The sequence below is a fragment of the Solanum lycopersicum genome, chromosome 9, assembly GCF_036512215.1.
Source record: "Solanum lycopersicum chromosome 9, SLM_r2.1".
In the NCBI taxonomy this organism is placed as follows: domain Eukaryota; kingdom Viridiplantae; phylum Streptophyta; class Magnoliopsida; order Solanales; family Solanaceae; genus Solanum; species Solanum lycopersicum.
The window spans coordinates 41,492,068-41,518,672 of record NC_090808.1 but is presented as its reverse complement, the minus strand read 5'-3'; the positions used below and the strand labels follow the sequence as shown (position 1 = coordinate 41,518,672).

The 26,605-nt window shown below is 32.9% G+C and overlaps 1 long non-coding RNA gene and 1 other non-coding gene across 3 annotated transcripts; both read right to left on the bottom strand.

Moving 5' to 3' along the window:
• Window positions 1–1,166: 1,166 nt before the first annotated feature.
• On the bottom strand, window positions 1,167–3,009 carry LOC101254026 (uncharacterized). 2 transcript variants are annotated; one of them, XR_183098.5, is made up of 2 exons: window positions 2,466–3,009; window positions 1,167–1,530 (listed from the first exon to the last, which is right to left on the bottom strand). It is a non-coding gene; the product is annotated as an uncharacterized lncRNA (long non-coding RNA). The 2 variants fall into 2 exon arrangements; XR_183099.5 differs by having other exon boundaries at window positions 1,167–1,533; window positions 2,466–2,960.
• Window positions 3,010–22,427: 19,418 nt separating this feature from the next.
• TRNAN-GUU (transfer RNA asparagine (anticodon GUU)) lies at window positions 22,428–22,499 on the bottom strand. Its single transcript has one exon. It is a non-coding gene; the product is annotated as a tRNA-Asn (tRNA).
• Between the last annotated feature and the right edge of the window lie 4,106 nt (window positions 22,500–26,605).

The window sequence follows — 26,605 nt, the reverse complement described above, 5'->3', positions numbered from 1 at the left end:
CGACAGTCCGTCGTGCCCATGACGGTCCGTCGTGGGATTCGTCGACCCAAACAGTGATTTTCAGAAATTAACGCTGCTGCTTCAAACGACTAACAGGTCGTTACAAGCAAATATTTAATGTAGTAGAATTTTAGTAACCTTGCAGAAAATTATTAAGTAGTTCATTTTCAGTTTTTATTTCTAACTAAGAAGTCATGAAGCAGCGACACTCAATGATCAATGCAGCAAATTATTTGTTCATGCAGATTGGTCGAGAGCAGATTTTATTTCCGTATTTATACATGCTGTGAAAATTATTAGAGAAATGATTTTAACAAGCCAATTAGATCTGATTAGCATTTAATCTTATTAGTTAAATGCTGTAGATATGGTTTCTAAATGAACAAGCCAAAATTAACTTCTTATCTTAATGCATAAATATATTAGAAATTATATAAATCCTATAAGCATAGTATCTAATTATGAAATCCAACACAAAAGGTAAAATTTTATAGGAATGGTATCTAAGTTAACAAAATTATTTCAATACAAAATAAATTAAGACAATAATCAAAAGTTCTATTCATTTATTATAAAAGAAGTCTGATTTAAATAGGTGAAGCAAGGAGCAGTCATATACTCACTCTGTACCTATTTAGTTGTCCAGTTTAGAAGTGACACACATATTAAGACACTAATTATTGTCATAGGGTAGTTATAATTTTACCCTTAACTTAAAAGATTATGAAACTCCCCAAATATAATAAATGTCTTTCTGATTTCAAAAAACATGCATTACAACTTAGTAGTACTAGAAATTTTCTAAAATTAAATAAGGGCATATTAGAAAAAAAATTTATTGTCCTTTCTTGATTTGTTAAAATGAACAAATAAATAGAGACCGATATAAAAGAAAATATTGAGAAGTAAATAAGGACAGAGGGAGTATTATTTTAATTTTATTATTAATGACGAAGAAGAGATCATATAAATAAATTAGATCAAAGCATAACTTTTAGCTAAAGTACTTAATTACATGTTGATTTTACACTAAAAGAAAATTGGTGAAAAGTAACTTATTTTATTTTAGACCAATCTTGAGTGAAATTATTAAAATAGGAATGATTCATCAACAGTCTTATAGGCATGCTTTCTAAGAACAAATAAGTTTGCAAATAAAATAACAATTAGTACGTAATTTCTCCTTCCTTAGATGATCCCTCAAATTTATTTGCACATATATACTAGAGTTACAGTTTTATACAAATTATTGCAAAACCAAAATAAAACCGAAAGAGATACACAAAGAAACTAAAATCCATCGACATCTTCTCCAAAGCGACCAGGGGAGGAGCCACCTTGAACCAAGAGGGTTCATTCGAATCCCCTTCGGCGAAAAATTATATTACTTATACATGGTTAAAATAATTTTTTATGTATATATAGTAGATGTTAAACCCCCTTTATCGAGTTTGAACCCTCTTCTTGAAAATTCTGATTTCGCCTCTAAAAAAAGGATTCTTTAAAACCTTGAACTCTAAAATCAAGATCCTGCTAAGAGACAATACAACCGAATACATAAAAAAGCGAACATACATAATCAGATATCGTTCACGTATATATTGATACATATATATATAAAGTTGCAATCATTTAAATAGGGCACACACACTAAATGCAAAAATTGTCAACACTAACCAAATATAATATTAATAAGAACATTCCACTTAATTAAGGTAAAAAGATATTATTAATGCCATAATATGTCCAATCACACTAAAAAAGAACAAATAAAATATTAAACGAAAGAAATATCTAACATATAAGTCAAGAATCAAAACGTAACTTTGACCACTGGTTTCTGGTACTTGCTACCTTATTAAGATAAGAATTGATAGGCTCCAATGGCAAATCAAATGAATAACCACTATTCGATCACCTTGAGAAATCAAATACACTATGATTGTAGTAAATATAGGCAAATTTAGCAGCATAAGACTAAATTGATTTTAATTGATGAGGGAAGGCATTTCAATAATAGAGGACTTCCAATTTAGGAAAAACAATTACACAGAATCATACATCATCTTTAGCTCCTACGAAATTGAATCAAGGTCATGACTAACAAAAAGGAAACTCAAATCACAGCAGACTATCTGTATGAGCATGGATATTGCAAAGATTCACAGATTGAAAAATTAACAATAATAATTACGCAGGTTTAGGGAAATCAGAAGAATCACCATACATGTAATGAACAAACTTCAATTTCGATGATAAAAGTAAGAGTAAAATATATAAAAATATAAATGCAACGATTAGTATATCACATAATTTTCTATAGACTATAACATGCCCAAAAAAAATTAAATAAAAAAATCACACCAAACTCAAACGAAAATGAGAATTTGCTGACCGGAGTTCTGCTTATTTCACTAGAAAAGGAGAGGAAAGAGATGAGATAGGGAGACCAGCTTAACACTTACGCCGGTGAGTCTAGCCTGGTTTCACTGCATCGCCGGAGCTGCTGGCTGCACTGCCTCGCTAGTTCTCTCCAATTACTGTTGCTTACTGTCGTTGGAGATTCTGTTATTCTCCTCACCTGGCCTGGAGAAGAGAGGAGAGAGGAGAAGGTGGAAGAGCGAGGGTAAAGGGAAAGGGTCAGGCGAGAGAGGAGAAAGAGGACGGCGTCGGACACATTTCGCCGGAGCTCGTCGTGGAGGAGAAAGAGTAGCGGCGCTGCTGCCTCCTAGAAGAAGGAGAGAGGGAGGCTGCACTGGAGAGGGAGAGGAAGAGAGGATAGAGTTTTAGGGTTTTATCTCTTAGAGCTAAAATAGGGAAGATTTATAGAATTGATCTGGTCTGTTGATTTAACGAGAGAAAGGGTTAGGATTCAATGTAGAAGTTATTTTAAGGATGGAAGGATGATATTAAAAGAAAGGGTCTTGAGAGTTGAATTGAAATGAGCGTAAAAATTGGCTAGAATTGAAATGGAAAGTCGCTATAATATAATAAAATTGGAACTTTGAGATGGTTAGAATTGGAATGAATTAGAATAAAATAGGCCACAATTAAAATGATTCTGAGGAATCTAAAGAAATATTATTCAATTCAAATACTATAAAATATATTTTATATAATTAAAAATCACTTAAAAGTTAAAACATTTGTATAAAATAAATAATTCGAGTTTTACTAATAATCCCAGGACTATTGTCAAACCTTAGGCTGTTGCATCAGGCAAGAATGGCCCGACAGATGGAGCGAATGTTTTCTATTTGTGGTGGGGGTAAATCCCACCTTTACGTGTCGTTTTAACAAATGTTTTAATTTTAGATTTGGATTATCTGTGTTTATATTTATGTTTTCAAACTGCTTAGACGATTGCTTGAGATAATAGCTTGGTTTAATTGGAAAGCGATTTTTGACCCTTTTGAAAAAAAATTCTCTTTTTGAAAATATTTTTCATGTTTTGTGTTGAAAGTGGTTGTTCTCTTGCAAGTTCGAATCTCGGTCTCGATCAATAACGATGACTTGAATAGTTCTCTCAATCGAACAAACATGATTGTGCGGCTACGACGAGACCAAATGAAGTTGCATAGAGAATATGTGAAATCTTTGCATCTCGTTGTGATTAGCCATGTATCAAATTAATTCTCTTGTGATCACCGTTGCACACTAGAAAAAGTGTATAGTCTTGTTTGACTTTAGTGTCTGTGGCTTGTATGATGAGCTTACTTTGAAGATTACATGAATAAACCTAGAATTTTCCCTGTTAGTTTGATTGAGTAAGTAAGGTTTGCTCTTGAGATTATCTTAGGTAACTTTAGAGAGTGTGAGTCAGTTTGACATATAACTCTTTTATGGCCTACCCTATGAGTGTGTGAACCTCTCTTGAACACCCCTTGAACTTTGCTTTTATTTGAAAAAAAATTTGATGAAACTAAGACCTTTCTTTATCCACTAAATATAATCCTCTGTAGCTAGTCTCACCCTCTCCGCACCAACAACATGTAATATGACAAAAAATTTCTAAAGTACTTCTACAAAGTTCTCTGGATCCTCTGTGACACATGAACCTGTGAAGCTGGGTGGATTAATCCCTAAAAACTCACGAATCCTTGAGGTATCAGCCACTTCATGTCGATTACCTCTTTGTACAACTTGATGAGTCGCAACTTGATATAACATCCTGATAGTCTCACGGAATTCAGCAGGGGTATTCTTCTTGAGGTTGCACTTCAGGTGCATTCAGTAATTCTTGTTCCTCAACCGTCCTCCTAGCTGGACGACCTCTGACTTTTCTTCATGGTGGCATGATTCTCAGAAAACATGCATAGGCACGAATTAGAAAGAAACTTTTTAGAGATAAACTCTAACCCATGAAATAGGTATGAAAGAAGTGAGGAATTTCCTAAATGTTGCGGCCTCCTAATTATATATGTGGCACACTTCACACCGATAACTAGAACACTACAGACACGGCTTCTAAGACTCCCTAGGACTCTTGAACTTTGAGATTTGATAACAAGTTTGTCATGCCCCAAGTCTACTCCCTAACGTGCCGGCACTCAGAGACCATTGTTTGCCCCAAGCGAACCCTTGGCCTGGCTTACTTACTCAATGGAAGACTTAAAGAATTAATACAGTAATTAATATTCTCTACTGTCTCGAATTGAAATCAAAATTTGTTTTAAAAATAAATATTTACCTTAGCCAAAATGGCAACTTAAATCTGAAACTAAGTTAATAACAAAAATTATAATGAAAGAACTATAATCTGACTGACTATCTATGAAGCCTCTACTAAGTGAGATTGATGTTGGGATAGACCTCCACAATATCTTAATGAACTAAATTAGAAAGCAATGAAAATGGATCCTCGGTAAAGCAAGGAGGATTACCAACTAACTTTGAACTGCTCACTGGATTAACAGTGCTCTGGAATGTCGATCCTAGTTACCTGCATCTGCATCATGATACGATGCAGGCCAACTGGTATCAGTACATTGCATGTCTGAGTATACGAGTTGGAATATTAAACAACAACTTAATCTTGAAAAAGAGTAAGAAGGAACACTTACCTTGGCTCTGCTCAACTCATGAATAACATCACTCAATATAACTAACTCATTTCATTAAATAGTAGTTTAAAGACATGTGCAATATAAAGAATAGTTGTTGAAACCATGGTTTTCAACTATGTGTATGCAAAGATACAATTAACTCTGAGATGTATGTAAAAATAAAAATATCTAAACTCATAATCTTAATAAAAAACATCATGCTTCCTCTCAATGTATACTCGTTCAGTGCTTGAATGAAGTCCCATGCCCCTATTCATACGAAGCAGAACCTCTTGAGCAATCATACAACTATATTTGTGGAAGTTTCTCTAACCGACAACCATCACTTAATAGCTATAGTGATGATACAACATTTTACCTCACACTACAAGAGGACCGTCCTATACCTTGATATTAGTATAGAACCTGAACTACTAAGTGGATCCACTAGTCTACTGTAAAAATGATTCATCTAAAAAGTATGACGGTTTTTTACCCATGATATACTTAGTTCTTATGTTTTAAAAACACATTTCTTCTGTGATTTGAGATTAGTGCTCAAAAACATAGCTCATAAGTTTGTAAAAAACAAAATTCTTTCTTGGGTTTGAGATGATTACTCAAACTACCCTCTTTAAAAAGGTAACTTTGAACTCTTTCTCAAAACATATCAAAATCATATTTTAATGTGATCATTGATGACTTGGGAAGTCATATTGCATATACATTGATGGTATATCTAGATACCATGCTTCTTAAACATTGATGACATACTCGAATGTCATAGTAATCATGTTTTATATACTTTTTCTCAAAACTCATCTTTTTTTCTTAAAAGAGATTGAAATCACACTGTTCAAAGCTCTTTTGGAAATCTCAATTTCCTTTCATCTTAAGTGTAAGAACATTTTAAATTCTTGGGAATACTTAGTTCCCATATATTCTTTTCAAGAAAAGACTTAACTTTATTCTGAACTGAACTCCAACTTATGTCTTCGAAATAAATTTAAAATGTTTGTAAAATACTTATGAAACTCGAACTGAACTTCTTCTTCTTATCTTTACTCTTTACTCAACTTGAAACTTGAATCATAAAACAACTCTTAGGGAATACTTAGTTCGCTTATATTTCTTTGAAGAAAGAACTTCAACTCTTTCTCTTTACTTAACTTGAAACTTAAGTCTTAAAACAAAGTTAAAACGTTTATTAAAGACTCTTTAAACTATAAGAAACTTTGCTTTGACTTACTTCTTAAACTTCTACACTTAACTCTTAACTTCTTTGACTTTAATCATAACTTTCCTTGAATTTTATTATGGATTCAAGGTTCATGATCTCATGTTTATGAATGATTTCATTATGTTTAGATGTACTCAGAGTGTTGAAATTAACTAGGAAATGTAGGTACATTACTTAGGAACTAGTACAAAAAGATGGGAGAAGAATGGGGAAACTAGCGTCCCTTGAGCTCTAAGAGGCGCGGGGCGCCAGCCCTCATCAGACAAAGAGCAGGCTAGGGTGCCGCCCCAAGTCCCTACGAACAGAGATTGTCCTGTGAGGCTATGGGAGGCGCGGCACCCTAGGGCCCTACGGACAAGCGTTTCAAATTTTCTTCTCAATTTTTCATCTCTAAGCCTCCATGGTTCTTTCCCCAAACACTTAGAATCGCTAATACCCTCAATACCCAATAGAACCGGCTCGGAAAAAAACTCGGAAACGCAAATCAAATCAACTCTATGCATGCAACAATTTAACCAACAAGAACTCAACAATATTCTTCAAGAAATTCACTTTTCATCATCCAATCTACTCAAAAACACTGAATTTAAACAATTTGGTGTGTAGGTGAACTAACCCAACACGAAAAGATCTCGATTACTTTTGTAGGGATCACCCCCGACGAATTTCACAAGTTGAACTTCAATGATCTTGAACATTCTTGCTTTTTCTTCTCCTTTATCCTCTTTTCTCCTCTTCTTTTCTCTTTTCTCAAAACCTTAACTTTTTTTCTAAAAACGTGCATTGAAGGAGATCAGTTTAGACCCCACTTTATTACCCAAAAATGAAATAAAATAATTGAGTAAGGAAAAGACTACTTTTCCCTTCCCAAATCAGATTTGGATAATCCTTAATCCAACTTCCAAAAGGCATAACTCACTCATACGATATCGAAATTGCTCAAATCGGCACCGTTAGAAAGATCTTTTCAAAGAATTTCAAACCATAACAAGAACTGCTGATCCTGAACTAGAGGTTATGACCGTATGAAAATGGCCAAAACTCACTTTTTCAACTTAGTCCATTTTTCCTGATTTTTCTAATTCTTTCCAAAAATAAATATTCCTAGATTTTAACCTCTTTTCTAGTAATTTCTAGTTGCTATATCTTACATACCTGCACAATCAAAACTCGTTTTTCAAAATAAAAACACAAATCATAAAGAACTTGGGTTTCCTCCCAAGAAGTGCCTTATTTAACGTCGTGGCACGACACTAAGTACCCATTCAAGCTTCATTCTTGGGGTTTGCCCGAGTATTACAAGGCCACCTCTCTTTGTGTCTTGGGTTGAGATGCTATGAAATCTAATTCATTTGGGTCTCCAATTGCGTATTCGAGATGAATGAGAGGTCACCATTCGATTAAGGGTCGAGACATTGTCTTTTATCTCTTTTAACACTATGTCATATCCTTTGACTTTGCTCTGAATATGTAAGAGTTTATCTCCTATTTGATCACCCTCGTTATACTTAGGCTTTTAGCCTCATGGGGGGACGTGCCTATCCTCTTTCCCCCTTTTATTCCATCTATGGTTACCACCTGGCTTTGAGTGATTTTGCACATTGACTTCATCTTTGAGCTGCTAAAAGTTTATTTCATTTTTGTGCAGGATATCAAATTCCTTGATATATCTAGGTGGGACTTTATTTTGGCCAAGTTCTGGTCCCCATCTGGATCCTTGTTGATCTTATTCATGCGACCACACTATACCACCGGGAGAAAATTGATCAGCCAATCCTCTGTTCATATTATCAAAGACCCCTATAGAAACATTCAACATCTTATTTGGGATTTCATGAGTTGGGCACTACAACAATAGCTTATTAAACCTCGTCTTATGGATTGGATCACCCTGCAAGCATTTGAAATCTAAGATGTTATCCTTACGGATCATTATCATTGAAGGAGGGTGGCACACTTGGTCACCATTACTCTATTTGACGCTCACTTCCTCTTGTTTAACACAAACAACACAAAACCAAATTTAAAAATAAGTAGATTGAACTATGACTAACAAGAAAAAAATTCAACTTCACCCAAAGAATTTCAAATAACACTGCTCTCCGACAACAACAACATTTTTATTTTACTTTTCAAGCACACCTCATCCAATTCTAGGTGTTCAACAATCGCAAATCAGTATAAAATCAAACTAATTGATTTAGGGTCAAATCCCACATGAAGCGGTACATGTTTCAAATTCAATTAGGAATTCTGAGTGTTTTCTAATCAGCCATAGGAATAGAAAATATCGATTAAAAACATAATCAAGTAAAAGGGGTGTCACGAATGTTAGATAAGGCGTTTGGGTTTTAGTTATCAACTACAACAGTCTCATTAATAAAACATAACAATAACGAATCTCATTTTGGGATGTGATCGACTATAGGCTAATACAGAGATATGGGTAATTGCAACTATTAGTAAATAGCTAGATATTTGTGAATAATTTAGACTGTAAGAGAGGTAATTTTTTCTCGAACGATTACTTTTAATCAATTGATTTCTCTCGAACATCAACAAGCATGCAAATTAAGAGCAGCCCTCACCTCAACCCATTGACTCTTCCGAGCTAAATTTATGAGATTGGTTTTAGGATTTACTCTTTCGAAATAAACCCAAATCAATCCAATAGCCACAAACCATCAATCAAAAACCTTAGTTCTAAAACCTCTCTCGAGCAAGCCAAGAACACAAACATAGTACTGCATTTGCAACTACAGTTTATAAATTAAACCACAATCAATGATTAAACTCACTTTTAAATAGTATTTAACCTAAAAATTTCCATAAGTTAAATCAATTCATAATCACATGATTACGCCCCAATAATTTAGCGAATTAGCTAGACATTATAAAAAGGTAAGACATTTACCGAATTGATTATCTATCTGGTAAGAGTAATTACGTCTTTAATGATAAATCTCACAGACCCACTTTCAAAGCTAAAGAAAACAATAGATAAAATTGTCTCACATGTCTAAAAATTTAAAAGATTGCTTGATACTAACTAAATGTTCAAAATCTTATTTATAGTCGCCCAAAATGTGCTAGTAAAGCCCATTCAGCGAAGTAAGTCGAGCTCACCTCCCTTTTGTTTCTTTCATCGTCCTTTCACCTTGGAATTCAACATCCTCCAAGTCTGTAACTTTTTCAACATCCTCCAGGTCTGTAACTTTGGGATATCTATCTTGATTTTCCGGAATCACTCGGTGATTCACCTACTACTCCTTTTCGTCACCAACTTGGTTCTTTCCTTCGGGGATTGGCACACTAGAAATTTAGACGGTCAGATAGACACTCAGTGATTCTCAAAGTGACTTTGGCGATCACCAAGCTTTCCTTCTTCCTTCTTTCCGTTTGTTTTTTTCCTTTTTGCATGTTAGTGTCCTTGCTTTATTCCTCAATTCATTTACCTGAAAATCAAGGATTTTTTCATCACATTATGGTACAAATTAAGCATTTGAGGAAACTAAATTTATATAAACAAAAACCTAAATGAGTGCATCGAAATCATCATGTGCTTGTGTTTTTTCTTCAACCTCTACATCAGCGTTATCGACGAGGTCGTTGTTGGAAAACTCCATATCAATTGGAGACCTTGGTTGTTCAACAAATTGATTTGTAGTTTGGGGTTGATTAACATTGACTTCTTTGATTAACTCTTCCTCCGTGATTTGAATCGGTCTGTATAAATTTTCTTCATGACAAAAAAAAGTACCACATAATGAAAAAGTATTTTCACAAATAGTAAATATTTGGTAATAACATGTAACTTCTGTTTTAATTTCTGGACTGCTTTCGTCAGATCTGCGTGATTAGTTTTTATTAAGATTCCACATCATCAAACTTTTTTCAACCTTCAAATAGACTTAAATAAGTTAATATTGATTCACCATAGAATAAATAATAATTCATTAATAGTTATGAGAATCACTTACATAGTACTTCAGATATTGCTTAACTTTTTATATTTCTCAAATATCTTTCTTTTCTTTAGAATCAGATGAAGGACCATGAAGAATAGGAACATTACCAGCAGAATTTGGAATAGAGAATGACTCTTTTTGTATCATTGGAGACTATTCTGATTGTTCCATTGCACTACTTTTTGATTTGGATGAATCAGCTCTTTCATTTTTATCTTAGGGGGTAGTGTAGAAGAGGTACTAGATACAAGTCTAATTCTCCTTTAAATCTGATTAGGTGGTTTTGAAGAAAAATCCTAAAACCCAAGGATTGTCTTCTGATATATCTTGTGTAGGTTTATCAGTAGGCCTAGAATGTTTAGAATAAGAAACATCCATATTTTCAACCAAATCAAGTACAACCGATTCCTCAAGACTCGGTTGTATATTGGTACATGCATTCTAAATAAAATTCTTATAGTCAGCATAACAAGAAGATTAGAGCATAGGACATGCCACTGAAACAATATATTTGTTTTACTTTGGTTCTCTCTTGCGTCTATGATATCATTAACCTGATAAATGCATGATATTCCCAAGGAAAATGTTGATATATACAACTTTAGACCATAAGAAAGTCATTAACATGGATAGATGCATTTGGTAGTTGTGACAAAACAAATGTATGGATGAAGTAAATAATTCTCATTTGGAAAGCATCCTGGTTGTTATCCCAACCACCTTGAAGAAAAATTTGAACAAATTATCCCTTTCTCACACTATTATAGTTTACTAAATTAGGGAAATATCTTTGAACAAGCCTCCTCCAAGTAGGATTCGATATTTAAACTCATTGAAATTGCTTATGCATTTCAATCTGGTTATTATTGCAAGTTTTTTTATAGTGAAACGTAATATGTTGTCATTTGCATGCCGAATATCCAAATTTAATATTATCTTTACTCAAGCTCAAGAATCAACAAGCATTTTGATATTTGACCTTTGATAACTGCAGGTATTATTGTCGAGGTATGGCCCAAAAATAGAATTTTCAAATAACTTGATACCGTCCACACCCATGTACTAATTCAAATCTTTTATAAAATCGATATTGTATGTTAGGCCAAACTTCAAAGAGTAAGTTGAAATTTATTTGATCACATACTTCAAAGACTATAATGGACAAAAAAAACAAACACTTAATATTATCCTAAAATAACTACATCCTACTACTAATACAAAAATAAAAAACTATTAAACATGATACACTGATTGCCATCATCTATACATAATACATTAATTATCAACATTTATAAATGATACACTAGTTGCCAACAGTTTAATTTGATATGACATTGTCCAACACTTATACATGATACCAAAAACTGACCAATATTTAATACTAATACAAACAATGACATACAGATAATTAGTAAATTATAATGTGTCTTATGTAAAAACATGATACATTTTAGTAAAATTTTGAATCATGTACTTACTAAACCATTAATTATATATCTGATACATACTGAGTAATAGAAATTAGTTGGTACAACACTAATATGAAACTAATGTTCAGATACACACAGATAAATAAATCTTGAATGATACATTATTAAATATTATTTTATCCCAAATGACATGAGATCTAACTAATAGTACACAACTAATAATATTATAATATTTGATATAAAATATATTATAACTTAAAATAATTAGGGTTAGTGTACCAATTGATTAAAGATAAATATTGATACATTAAATTACGAAACATGGATTTAGTCATTTACGTATCATCAATTGATTAACCAAAAAAAACTTTTAATAACTAATAGAAGAAGATCGAAAACCTAATACATAGGTAATAAAGGTCGAGAAATTGCAAGAGCAAACTTTTGACCCCTTTTTGGGGGGCTTTTATGAACCTGCATTTTTAATATGAAGGAACATCTGTTTTAAACTTCTCAACTTTTGTTTTTGCAATTGTTATGGATCATGAGTTTTTTTATTTGTTTTCAACCCGATCAATATCTTCGTAATAATAAATACGATGAGTATTTAATTGTCAAGAGAATTGACAGAAAACTGAGTTAAATCGATAAGTGATGAACTTTGATTTTTGGAGCTGAGATTTATGTATTCAGCAATGTATATTTAGGAGTAAAATAGGGAATTTTATAAGTTTTTAGAAATGGGAGGGAATATTGAAATTAGAAAGAAAAAGAAGACGGTGTATATTGATAATTTTTTAATTTAAATACTAGTAATCCAAGTCACTAAATATGAGTCATTAATATGGGATGAAATTGTCAGCATATTTTTATACATCGTATTCTGATAATTTGAAGAGCTTTTGCCAATCATATCATCATATCATGTCAAATATATATATATATATATATATATATATATATATATGAAGATTTTATAACCAAACAACCACCACTATCAGCCTAAGTGGTGATACGATGTCTTGCCACGCTGTCAGAATTGTCCTATAATTTCTTATCACATAAAACTCCTCAACTTAGTGGATCCAATAGCTTAACTTACATGATCATCTGAAACGTATGACCCATTAATAACCAAGATGGCTACATGATTTACATGGAGACTTGAGTTAATATGGACTCCCATCCCACATAGGTGCTCAATACTAGTCCCAAAATATACTTTATCTCATTTTTTAAATCAATTTCCTTCTTCGTGTTGAGATAATTGTTCAACACTTAGTTTTAAAAAGCTCTTGTGGAGTCAATGTTTCCTTTTCTTGTTCAAAACTCTTTTAAGAAATCCTAGTTTCCTCTTAACTTAAATGTGAAAACATTTATAAACTTTTTGGGAATACTTAGTTCCCTTATAAATTTTGAGAAATGAACTCAACTCTTTACTCTTTACTCTTTGCTTTACTTGAAACTTGAGTTTTAAATCAACTCTTAGGGAATACTTAGTTCCCTTATATTTCTTGAAGGAAAAGAATTCAACCTTTTTATTGTTTACTTTAACTTGAAATTTGGGACTAAAGACGAATTTAAAACATTTAATAAAGACTCTTGAAAACCTTTGAGAATTTTGCTTTGACATACTTCTTAACTTTAGACTTGAATCTTAACTTCTTCGACTTTGATCTTAACTTTTCTTAAATTGGATTATAGATTGAAGGTTATGATTTGTGTTCTTTGATGACTTCTAGGTGTTTAGATATCATTTAGAGTAATTAGAATCATTGGAGAGTGTTTATATATTTTAGAAAGACTTAACTGGGCTAAACTACAAAATTGGGCGAAAAATGCCAATTTGGGCACGTTTGGGGCACGTTGCGCCAGACCAGTTCGTCTGAGGCCTCATCCTTGTGCTTCCCCAGGCCCCTGGCGCAGTGGGGTGCGCCACGCCTTGTGATGCCCAGGTGTGCTGACGAACTTCTCTCTTCCTTTTATGATCTTAAATCCTCTAAACCTCCATAGTTCTTTTCCCACACCCTTAGGATCACAAATGTCTCCAATACCCAATAGATCTAACTCAAAAAAACAACTCAAAAATTACGAATCAACATCAATTGGCATTCAAACAACTCAACCAAATAGGGATTCGACAAGATTCATTAAGAACACACTTCTAATCATGTAAACAATTTTAAAATCACAGAATTAAAATAAGTTTGGTGTGTCGATGTATTAACCCAACACATAATATCTCATATAGCTTGATAAGAATCACCCCAATGAATTCTACTCGCAACTCCTCAGCGTTCTTGGCGGACCCTTGATCTTTCTCTCTATCCTTCTTCTCTTCTCTCTTCTCCAAGCACTAAGCGTAAAGTTAAATTCTTTAATCTGACTAAAACTGGTTTTTACCCTAAATAAATCCTTAAAACGAAATAGAAAATTAATTGGTGATAAGACTAGTTTGCCCTTCTTTAAATCCGAATTGGGACCTTCCTCAATCCAACAGCGCAACTTTCGATATGCATATCTTTCTCATACGATATCGAAAATGCGCACAGTAGGTGGCGTTGGAAAGATCCTCCAAGGGTTTCCCAACCATATCAAGAACTACCTCTAACTCATCATAAGCTAGGAGGTATGGCCATTTAAAAATGACCAAAACTTACTTTCTTACGTAGGAAATTTTCCAGATTTTCCCTTTCATTCCAAAAGTGATTATTTATAGTTTCTTAGCTATTTTGAGTTACGATATGTTACAGTAAATCTGTTGGGACTACCTTCAAAAATTCACTCACCACTGGAATAGACTTAAGCACAGGAGTCTCAACATTAGTATCTCGAATATGCTCAAAGTAAGCCAAACATCCTCTCTCCACCAAATTACGAGCCTTAAGAAATGATATCACCCCTTTAGAAGGGTAACGAAGAGAACCGTTCCATTCTACTATAGGAATTCCAGGAATAACTAATGTAATCATCTTGGCATGAGAAATTAAAATTGTGTGATGAAGAGATAACTAATTCGTACCCAAAATCACATCGAAATCTACCATATCTTAGACTTTAAATTTGCATGAGAGTCATATACTATCAAAGTAACTATACATAATCGAAACACCCTGTCTACCACTACACAATCCCTGATAGGAGTAGAACCATGTACCAGCAAATCAAGAGACTGGCATAATATATCTAGACTAAAAGCAAAATTTGTGGAAACATAAGAATAAGTAGAGTCTGGATCAAATAATATAGTAGTTGTTTGATGACAAATCAAAGTAATACCTATGATAACATCATCTAAAGCCTCAACCTCTGGCCTTCCCGGAAAAGCATAATAGTAAAAATAACCAACTTCAGATTGTGAACCTCCACGACCATCACCTCGACGAGAATGAGAACCACCTCTACCTGAATGAGAACCACCTTTGATACTCTTTACACCTCCCCTAGCCGGAGGTTGTGCAGCCCTAAAAGTTGAAACTTGAGATCCCTGATGTAAGCCACCACGTCTAGTACTAGGACAATCTCTCACAAAGTGTTCAATATCACTACACTCAAAATAACTCGTACGAGACGTAGGCTGATGACAAGAACATGAATGACCAGAATGTCCTCCACAACCTAAAATTCTAGAATATGAACCTTGTGAAGTATACACTAAGCTCGAAGAACTATGCCCGGCGTTACCAACCTCATAAGTTGGTATATCATCATAAAAGGGTCTACTAGACAGAGAGTGATAACCTCTCCTTACGTAACCTCGACTCCTAGGAGGAGAACCACTATAATCACCTAAGTGACAGGTCCACCTGCCCTCACGCTGCTCATATCCCTCACATCGAATCATTTCCATCTCCTTGCAGCATATACCACCTTCTGGAATGAGACACCAGAAGTAGCAACTTAAGAAACTCTCATACGGATCAGAATAATCATCCCGTTAACAAACCTTCTCACTCTATCTGGGAAGTATCATTGAAGCATGCCTATCCAAGGCATGAAATTTACCTTCATACTTTATGATTGACATACCATCTTGCTGCACACTTACAAACTCGACCCTCTTGCGCGCCCTCTCACTGTGTGGAACAAACTTGGCTAGAAATACCTGAGTAAACTGAGTCCAGGATAGTAGAGGGGATCCAGCTGGCCTACCACTAATATAATCCCTCCACCATTGCTTGGCAGAGCCATTCATCTCGAAAACATTGTGTAATCAACTCCATGAGACTCCACAAATCCAAGATTATACAACCTCTCATGAAAGCTAACTATAAATTCATATGCATCCTCAGTTAACTCACCAGTATAAGTTGGAGGAACTATTAGTCTGAACCTCCCCAACATCTTTTGTTCATCAATGGTCATGGAAGGTGTAATACCTCTAAAATTACTTAAGGGTAACTAGAGACTAACGCTTGTGTATTAATGTTTTGAATGTACTAAAATGATTTAAAATGATGATAAGAGGCAATGTATAAAGTTTCGTGAAGTTTGGAGGTCAAACATCCAAGAAAGTCCATGACGTTCAAAAGGTTTGCCTTGAAATGACCTTGTGTGCCTTAGCATGTTTCGCCGACTCTTACGAGTTCATTTTGGATGAAATTGATGTGAGAGTTCCTAAACTTTTACACAAACATATTTGGGTTGGAAACTTTCTAGAAAAATCCCCCAAGGACAAACCAAGGGTCCTTGAGGAAGGACCAATCTTGGTTGCCAAAACTGCCAAAAGCAGTCCCACCTACTGATGGCAATCGACGCTCCATAGGTGGAAGGTGTTGGTAAGGACTTAGGCATGGGAGCCTGAGCTTCCAAATTACAACCTCTGACCCAAACCACGGACCAGCAGAGTGGTTCGTTGGGTGGGTGACGGGGCGTAGGTGAGCAGGCGTCGTTTGGGTCTGCAACCTGCGCAGGCTCACTGTTAAGTATAAGGGTGAATTGGTAAATTCACTCCACGTCCAAATAATTAAAAGTTTGGTTTCCTGAGGGTTATTTTGGGTATTATAAATAATTTTATAAGCCTAAAACACCTAGATGAATTCATTATTCCAAATGAAAACCCAAATTCTCCAATAAATTCTCTAGAACTCCAATGGAACCAAAACTCAAGATAGAGCTTGGCTTGAAGATTTCTTGGTGATTATTCATTAATTGTTCATAAAATCCTTAGTATATCATCAATTAAGGTATTATTCTTCATCCTTGAATATCTTTTCTTCAAGGATCCAATCTTCAAAGTGATTTTTAAAGTCTTTCAAAGATGAAATTTCCAATTTTGTAATCTATCCATGGGTTCTTACATAAAATGTTTTGAATAATTGTATATTGATTGAATTGTTATTAATTAGATGATTTTAACCTAAAAACACTATGAACCCATGTAATTCATGTAATCCTAGATTTGACTACTTTGTGGGTGAATTGATTATGTCTTAATGTCATTGAATTATTGTGTAGTTTGATTAGGGCTACTGAATTATGAATGAATCATGCTAGAATTTTTATTTGGATGCCCTAAATTCATAAATTCATGTTGTGTTATCTTTGATTCCTTATGCATTATAATTATTAGATTGAATTGATGATCATGGCCATTGGTAAGGGTCTTTGAGTATTGTGCCAGATGAATTGTCTATGGATTGAAGTTGTGAGGTCAGAATCATGGTATGTTGACCTAAATTTGTCTATAATGTGTAGTCTAGTTCTTAGATAGTAATGATGTTTGGTATGGTCCACTTATGGTGGCGCTGCTTATGTGAGATACTTGTCACTAATATGGTATCATCGGCATTACTTTATGTAGTATGGCTTTATCATGTTATAACTTGATTATTTAAATAGTATGAATGTAAAGATGACTTATGTGCTTATGGAGTCAAAGAATGAGTTGTTCTAGTTGATGATGTGTGTCTAGTAGACTATAGTGTAGTCATTATGTGGATTACTTGATGTTGAAGTATGATGTTTCTTGATAGATTTTATGATACTTGTGATACTTAGATTGATGATACTACAGTACTGAGTAGGATGACCTATAGATGACACTGGTTACTCCTATGTGCTTCTTGAATGATATGTTATATGTGATATGTTGAAGTATGAGTGTGTCTCGTTTTGGAAGACTTGTGTACCTTACTTGATACATGTACAATGTGAATATGACTTCTTGACTTAGTATGCTAAAGCTCCTTAGTCTTATACGTGTGATTCGCATGTGACCTTGAACATTGTTTAGAAGGTCCTTATGTGGAACCTTCAACCTAGTTTGAAGGTTATGATATCCTTGCAGTTGAAAGTCGTAATGGTATTCTTCTTGTGTGAATGGTGGATTTTGGGTTGATTGGCTGGAAAGGCATGAAATCATCCTTAGGGAAGGCATTGAGCTATTCTCTTAGCCATTGTAGGTAGTCTTGGTAGACCCTCTTTGGTAAGGCGTAATGTGATGGGTTGTGAACTAGATATGGAACATCTTCATGCACTCCTTTTTTGAAATACTCTATGAGAACAAAGGCTAGCACCGAGTGAGTATGGTTTGGGAAGTATTTCCAGTTATGGATGAGTTTAGCATACAAAGAAACCCTTCATATTCCTTAACCATGTTCCTACATGGGATGTGTCCTAGTTCTACCATTGGCCCGTAGAATAAACCTCCATCAGAGTAGGTTCATGACTTTGGATTCCATGCATATCTAGTATGGTCTATGTCGTTTATTGTCTATTCTCATCATATGGGATGCCTACTAGTGTTGGAGAAGTTCTATGAAGTTTAGGTGGTGGTATGGGACGCTATCTAGACATTCTACGATTAGGCCTTTAAAATGTTAGTGTGTGAGTCCCTAGGTCTTGTCCAAGGCCATTACTTGAATGTCCTTATATGTTTAATGACTCTTAAGTGAACTAATGAAGATAATGACTTAAGTTGGAAAGTATGTTTAATGACTAAGTACTTACCTAGAGTAGTTTAAAGGTTTCTTAGTTAAGGCATGAAGGGGGCATTTCAATAGTAACTTCATGTCTAACCTAGGGAATTCTTAAGAATGACTCTAGATAGGGAAAGTAAATTGATAAAGTAGACATGATCTGAACTTAGGTAGTCTTAAGGATTATTTAAGTAATCTTGGAGAGGGGGTATGGGCGTTTTCATCTTGAATTACTTAAGTAAGTCTTTTAATAACTTTTGGGAAAAGAATGACATATTATATATATACTATTGTGTGTAGTGAGAGTAATCTTATCCTAGATACTCTAAAGGATCTCTTAAGTGTCTGTGAAGGTTTTTATGGGCGGTCGCTTAATAACTCACGCAAGTGAACCTTAGAATCACCTTAGGTAGGAGAGTCCCATGTTTATGTGTTTTATAGGTGTTATTAATTCTATATTATGATATGTGAGTTCCATTTGATATTACAGTGAAGTTACAGTGAAGTTCACTATAAGCTTACTGCAAGGTTTTATAATTAGATATAAATTGCATATGAATTGTATTGTGTTCTAAATGTGATGTTTGGTACTTAAATGTGATTCTTATATTTTTAATATGATGTGTTAATCAAAAAGATCTATTTCTCATTAATGTCCATTTCTCATTATCTATGCACTAAGTCATACTTAGTACATGCATTGTACTAATTCCATATATTTTGTCATATCTAATGGTGTAGGTGGAAGGTGAGAAGCTTCTTGAAGCAAAGCTTGAAAACTAGGATTCTTTCAAGCAATTTGAAGTATGTCCCCACTTGACTCAAGGACATAACTATCTTTAGACTTCTTTAATTCAAAGCATTGTAATAGACTAAGTATTTCTATTATTCGTATTGTACGGGCCGTGTCCCAAGTATTCTTGAGTCTAAGATTGGCATATGTTGAGACGTAGTATTTACTATGGTTTTTAATATGAAAGATGTTTTAAGATATTTCGTGTGAAAAGTTTTAATTCCGCACAACTTTTCATACATGTATGCAATGAATGATGTCAAATGTCTTGTACAAGACCTCCGAGAGGTCAAGTATGCCATGTCGCACTTCGAGAGTGCCAAATCTTCTAGGGTGTATGCTCGAAATGTGACAGAAGGACTGTTTTCCAAGTGTGATGCAATACCTGAAAATTCCATACTATCTAAACTACAACGGCAACTGGCTGAGTCGTGGGAGTCTGAGAATCTAGAGAAACTATCAATTATGGAATCTGACCTCCAACACGGGTATGTGAGGCATCAGAAATTACTGTTAAAGTTCCTGCCTGAGCCATCCCCTCTAGAAGTTCTAACATAACAGACAACGTATCTTGAAGCACTAGGGTGGCAATAATACTAGGTGAAGCTTGAGCTGCTCTATCCCCTTGTTATGATCATGTACATCCCCATAAATAAAATCTGCATTAAGAGGTACTGTCCTATCATGACCCTGGGTAGCTATTGCTACTTCTCCTTATACTAGGCTTACAATATAGCCCCTGCCCCGACCTCGAGCTCGAGCTCGTCCCTTGTCTCTAACTCAGGTAATGCTGTAAGAAGTAGCAGCAGGAATAGGCACTTGATCACCACTTGCCGATGTTTGAGTCCTCCCTATCTGAGGGAGAATTACATATCAATATTAGAATTTCAACAAGGTCAAGTGTTCACAATAATGAATGGAAGAACATAATTTTTCTTAAATGTCCTATATCTTCTCGAAGATAGGTATGGACGTCATCATATAGTTCTGCAAGACTCTACTAGACATTGCTCTTCTACTCGTGAGACCGATGAACCTATTGCTTTGTTATCAAATTTGTCACGACCCAAATTCACAAGTCGTGATGGTCTCTATGTTCTCAACCAATAGGTAAGACAACCCAACATATTTTACAAATTTAACTAACTAGCAAGGTAAAAAATAAACAAGGGATAGAGGAAGGTGTGGGCCACGGAATAGCCAAGAAGCTCACCACAACTCCAAGGTACTCCACGCTCAGACTCAAAATGCTTCGGTACTCATAATTCCAAATCTGCACCACAAAAATTGCAACAAGTATAGTATGAGTACGAAACCACATATACCTAGTATATCTCGTTAACCGACATTGAAGAAGTAGTGACTGGAGTTTATATAAGAAAAATATTAATTTTTTAACTATACAAGTCTATATTACACTTGCCAGTCAAGTTTCATTAATATAGGTAATCAAATATCAAGTACTTTCCAACCACCAATAAAAACACATAATCATCAAGAATGAAGAATGTCGTGAGATGCAATTCAATATGACACTAAGAAATGATATGCCTTAGAATACCTAGTATTCTCTCAATCGTATATACATGATACTTCTCGAAAATACACCGAGATTTCATGACCCATGGGGGGATCGCGAGGTCCATATACAAACATGGATGATCTTCACGTGTCTGTGCGGACGATCTCAAGCGCTATCATAAAATCAAGCAATTTCCATACGGATGGTCTCCACGTGCCCAAATTATAATCTTAACTTCTCACCATCCCCAGCACGGACGATCTCCACGTGCCCAACTTGTACTCAATTTCATGTCAATGCATGTGTACAATATTGTTTTAATAAAGTGGATGATGAAGCATCTCAATCAATCAAATATCAGCATAATACATAATCATCTAACTATTTCAAATATACCGGTTTAAATAAGAAACACAATAGCACAAGGAATTCAATTCAATAATACATCAGCTAATGCCCATATGATTGTCATTCTTTGATTACAATCCGCTTACTATAGTAATAACTTTTACTTTTTTAACATCAGTGTTTGTACCAATGCCTGTCACACCATTGTTATGAGACCCCCATATTTCACCCTTACCCATGGTCTATTTCATTTTTAATCTTTTAATTAGAAAATATTTTTCCAAGAAATCTGAAAGTTTTAACATACATTGAATGTCGAACTCGTACCATGAATTCCCAAGATTTTTCCTTCCCTTTTCGCAAATCTTCGAAACGTTCTCAATCTACCAACTATGCAATATTCGTAAGTAAGCGAGTTCATAGACACTCATATTAACTAAACTTCTAACCTAAACCAAAAAATCATCAAATTGTTATAATTCAAGATCTTAATTGCAAACTAATATGGCACTTCTTATATTTCCTAAAAATCAAGTCTAGTGTTAAGCCTCAAACTCTCTAACTATCTCAGATTCAATGTTAATCGTATAATATAGATCTAATAATTAATTACTCCTCTCAATAAATAATTTCTTAAATTAAATAATTTCTTAAATTATCCCACTAACCCCTAATTAAAAATGATTCTCTAAAATTATCCCTCAACAAAATAATGGTAGCTACCGAATACATTTAAAATTTCCATTTTAACTTTACGAAAAAGTCAAAATAGTCCTATTTCTCAAAATGATCTAGTGAATCGTTAGAGAAAGATAACGCTATTTTACTTTGAAGAGATTAGATTTCTTCTCTTCTGTTAAGGATATGTTCCTTTGTCAACAAATTAAGACTCCTCCATTTCAATGAGGGAAGATTTAGTTTAATAGTGATAATTTAATTAAGTTTAGAGTCGCGTAGGAAAGATTTAGTTTAATAGTGACAATTTAATTAAGTTTGGAGTCGTATATATATATGTATGTATGTATGTGTGTGTATACATATATATATATATATATATATATATATATATATTGTGATGCTTTCGGCTACTGGACTTTCGCCATCTAGGGTGCAACATTCAGGCTGCTTCGCCTAGCAGCACGACACTTGTATCAATCAAATCTCCCCAAGTAGGATTCGAACTTACGACCAATCGGTTAACAGCTGACCGCTCTACCACTGAGCTACTGAGGAACAACAGGAGATTCGATCTCATAGGCTTAAAAGCGCTCATCAAACAAGTGCGCCAAAAAAAAGTGGGAGGTGGTCTCGTATTCTCAATAGGAGCACGCCTGTTTTTAGCTCGTAGTTTCACTCTTGCTTTTTTTTCCAGCTGCTTGGATGAGAGAGGACTCAGAGCAGAGAAAAGCACCCTCCAAACAAATAGGCAGGGGAGTGCCTAGCGCCCAGAGGAGCAAAGCTCATTTTCCTTTCAAGGTAAAGCGACACATAAAGAAGGGTTGGCCCGTCAAAAGTTCAGTTCCTTCGCGAACGAAGTTCAGAATCAACAAGGGTTCGTAGAACGAATGGAGTGTATAACTGGGATTTCATTCCACTTTTTTGTTCGGATTCTATTTCTTTGGATCTGAGCTGAATCTTGAAATATATATATATATATATATATATATATATATATATATATATTAAATGATAATATTTATGAAAAATAGTAGGGATAATGCATAAATATTCTTAGACAATTATCGAAATTTTAGAGAGACACACCTAAACTTATTTTACTTTCTTTTCACTTTAAACTTTTTTTTAATAAATTTATCTTTTCACTTTTAATTATTTTTAAAAAGTTATGCGTATTATTTTTTAAAAAAAGTTTGAAATTGTCCATTAATTTATTGTTTTTTTTTATATTTTATTTGATTTTCTTTGATTATTTTTATATGTATTCAAAATTAACTATATGCAAATCAAAATGAAAGACAAAAAAAATTAATAAAAAAATAAAACAGCAAAAACAGTGAATGTAGGTATAAAAAGTTTCTATACAAGGTAAAAAATGTATTAACTTAATTTAAATACAAGATAAACAAAATAAGAACATTTTTTAAAAACTTTTTTTAAAAAAAATTAAGAAAATATTATTTTTTTTGGAAAATAACATTTTCAATAAAAATAAAAGTAATAATATTTACTCACATGGCAGGTTAGTGTGTACAAACACATTCAATTTTGGTGATTGAATGTGTTACATCACCACAAAAGGTGCATAAAAATATGAAAAATGAACTTAAGAAAAAATCGATCTTGTTTAAGTTTAAATGTGTCTTAGATTTTTCTACTTATACCTTATCTCAAAATAGTACTTAAAAGACAATTTTGTTTGTTAAATTGTAGTAATTTAATAAACACAAAAAAATTCATTAATACTTTTACGCATCTTCATACTTTTAAAGTAATACAAATTACTTAGTCATCTAATAGATTCAATGCGTATTATGATACTATATGTTTCGATGTTTGTTTTGTCCCTTGCTACTTTGTGTTGAGTAGCTCTTTTATTATAATCTTACACGGGATATTTTTGGTTTGAGTCAAATATATATATATATATATATATATATATATATATATATATTCTGAAGGATATACATAAGTCAATGGATATCTTAATTTTATCTTCGTTAGATTTGAATTATATTTAATATGTTATTATTGTCGATGTAATGAATATTTTAATTTTTCTTCGTTAAATTTGAATTTATATTTAATATGTTATTATTGTCGTTGCGAACGTGAAACTTCTCAATTCTATGGATTACGAAAGGGCATTTCGTTGGGTGCCGACTTAGCTTGTTAATGACAAGACATGTCAGTACTACCAACATAAACTAAAAGTTAAAGTTTAGTCTCTTTCACTTCTCATTAACCACTAAACTAAATCAATCACCTCCGTTTTTATGGATTTAAACATCATTAGCTTCACATAAAGTCATAACTTGTGTACTGCTTTCAAAATTCTTAGGATCCCTTTGGTAGCGATATTAGTAGAATAATTTATGGATTAAAATTTAATTCATCTAATATATTGTTTGATTATTTTATTTTATTTAATTCACGAATTGCTTATTCACTATATGTGGTATTATCTTATTCTTAGTTAAATCTTGGATAAGATCCCCAAAATAACTAAATTAATCCCTTATTTTTTTCTAGAATTCTTTTGTAATTTAATTTCTTTTTTATTTATATTGGAATGGGTGTAAATGTTCTTTTTTAACTCTCCAAATCGGTTTAGCGTAATTTAGTGAATTCACTAATATTTTTTTTCTTCATTTTTTTATTCAAGATAATTTGTCAATTACCCACTTGAACTAATCGTTTTTAAAATAAAAATAAAAATAAGCTTTAGGTATGAACAGTTTAAGTAGTCTTAAATCTACGCTAAATTTAATATATACTTGACCAACAAAAAATTAGAAATACATTGTGCCTTCAATGATCTTCTTAGTGGTACATCATACCTTTAAACTAATAACAATTTTGTGTATATATATATTTGATTTAACTAATTAAATGGAATAAATAATTCTTTAAAAAAAATTGTTCGGTCTGGTGGTTATCTAATTTGACACAATTACATGAAATAAACACTCATAATAACACAAGAGTATAATAGAAAAGAAATTTTTTGTAGAATTAATTAAACACAAATTAAGTAAAAAATAGTGAACCAAATATTTAACAAAAAATAATCTCTGCACAACTAATCCCTGCGTTACTAATATTCGCATTACTAATCTCTATATTATCAAAGTTCGTAACAAACGACCTTTTAAGGTCTTAGAAATGACTTCTTGTTTCCTAAATAATATGTTTTATATCCAAATACTACGTAAATTATATTCAACCGTGAAGAAAATAATGTGGAGACAAATTACATCATGGTTTTATGCAAGGACCATGCATATTTTAAAGGTGACCAGTTGCTTTTTTTTAAAAAAAGAAAAAGTTGCTAATTGATTTCTTATAATCAAGAGGCAGATCGACATGTATGTATATATAGGTGAGGATCCACGTACTCAGATTAATTTTTTTTAAAAAAATCTATTTTGAGAAACTAACATAAATGATATTATCTTTTTAATTTTACCCTTGAGATTTATTAGACTTGAAAGTATGAATTTAATCAACATAGGAAAATCAAATAATTGATTCATGTTCATTTGATTAATCTGATTAATCAAAATAAATTAATTCATGTTCATTAATCGAAAAGTTAGTTCAAAATTACACTAAATAAGAGTAAAATAATAAACTTATCCTAATTTTATAAAGAATCTGAAACCTAAAATTATTACAACTAAATAGAAACAAAAAGAGTAAAAGACTGAAATATATAACAAGTCAGAAATTGATATGTAATTTAGATATAATATATAGTTGCTGGTTCTTTAAGATGAGTAACACAGTGAACAAGTTCGATCTCTTGTTAAAAGTTTGATCAATTATTTAAACTTTTGAAAGAAATTACATGTTTAATATTCCCTCCGTCACATTTTATGTGTTACTTTGGGGATTTCGAAATTCAAACAAGTCTATCTTTGATTATAAATTTGTTATAGATCTTGTAAACATTTTGAATTATTAATTATTCTGATTTATAGTATTTTTATGTAGTTTACAAATATATAAATTAATTTCATTTCAAAGAAAATTGAAGGTTTTCATGTGTAGATTTTCAATCAAACTTTGACTCTCGCAAAATGAAAAGTATCACATAAACCAAGACAGATAAATATAATATATTAAAATTCCTGAAAAAAATGAAGATAATTGTAATTTTTCTCATACTTGATACTGCTAATATTGTTTGATAACTGAATGGAAAATAAAGCTAATATAGCAGGTATACTCATGAAACCTTGCCTACTTTAAAAAAAAATACTCATATTTTATATATATATATATATATATATATATATATATATATATTAATTAATTAATAAACATTTTAGATCCTAATAAAATTGATTGATGACTTAGTAGTAAGAAAGGGACAATGAAAATGTTTTCTGCACACTAAAGTTTTGAATTTCAAACCTCATCATCATTAAAAATTTATTTCTTTAAAAAAAAATGCGTTCTCGCTCCACCTCTGTCACTACTAAAAAAAGGCCAAAAAGAGACCTAGAAATGGAGACCTCAAAAATAGGTCAATAATAAGAGACCTCATGAGATCGCTATTTAAATTAATATCTTTTAATTTTTTTTTAATGTAGAAGAGACCTCGTGAGGTCAATATAATGAATAAAATTTTTTTATCTGACTTATTTAAAAATTTT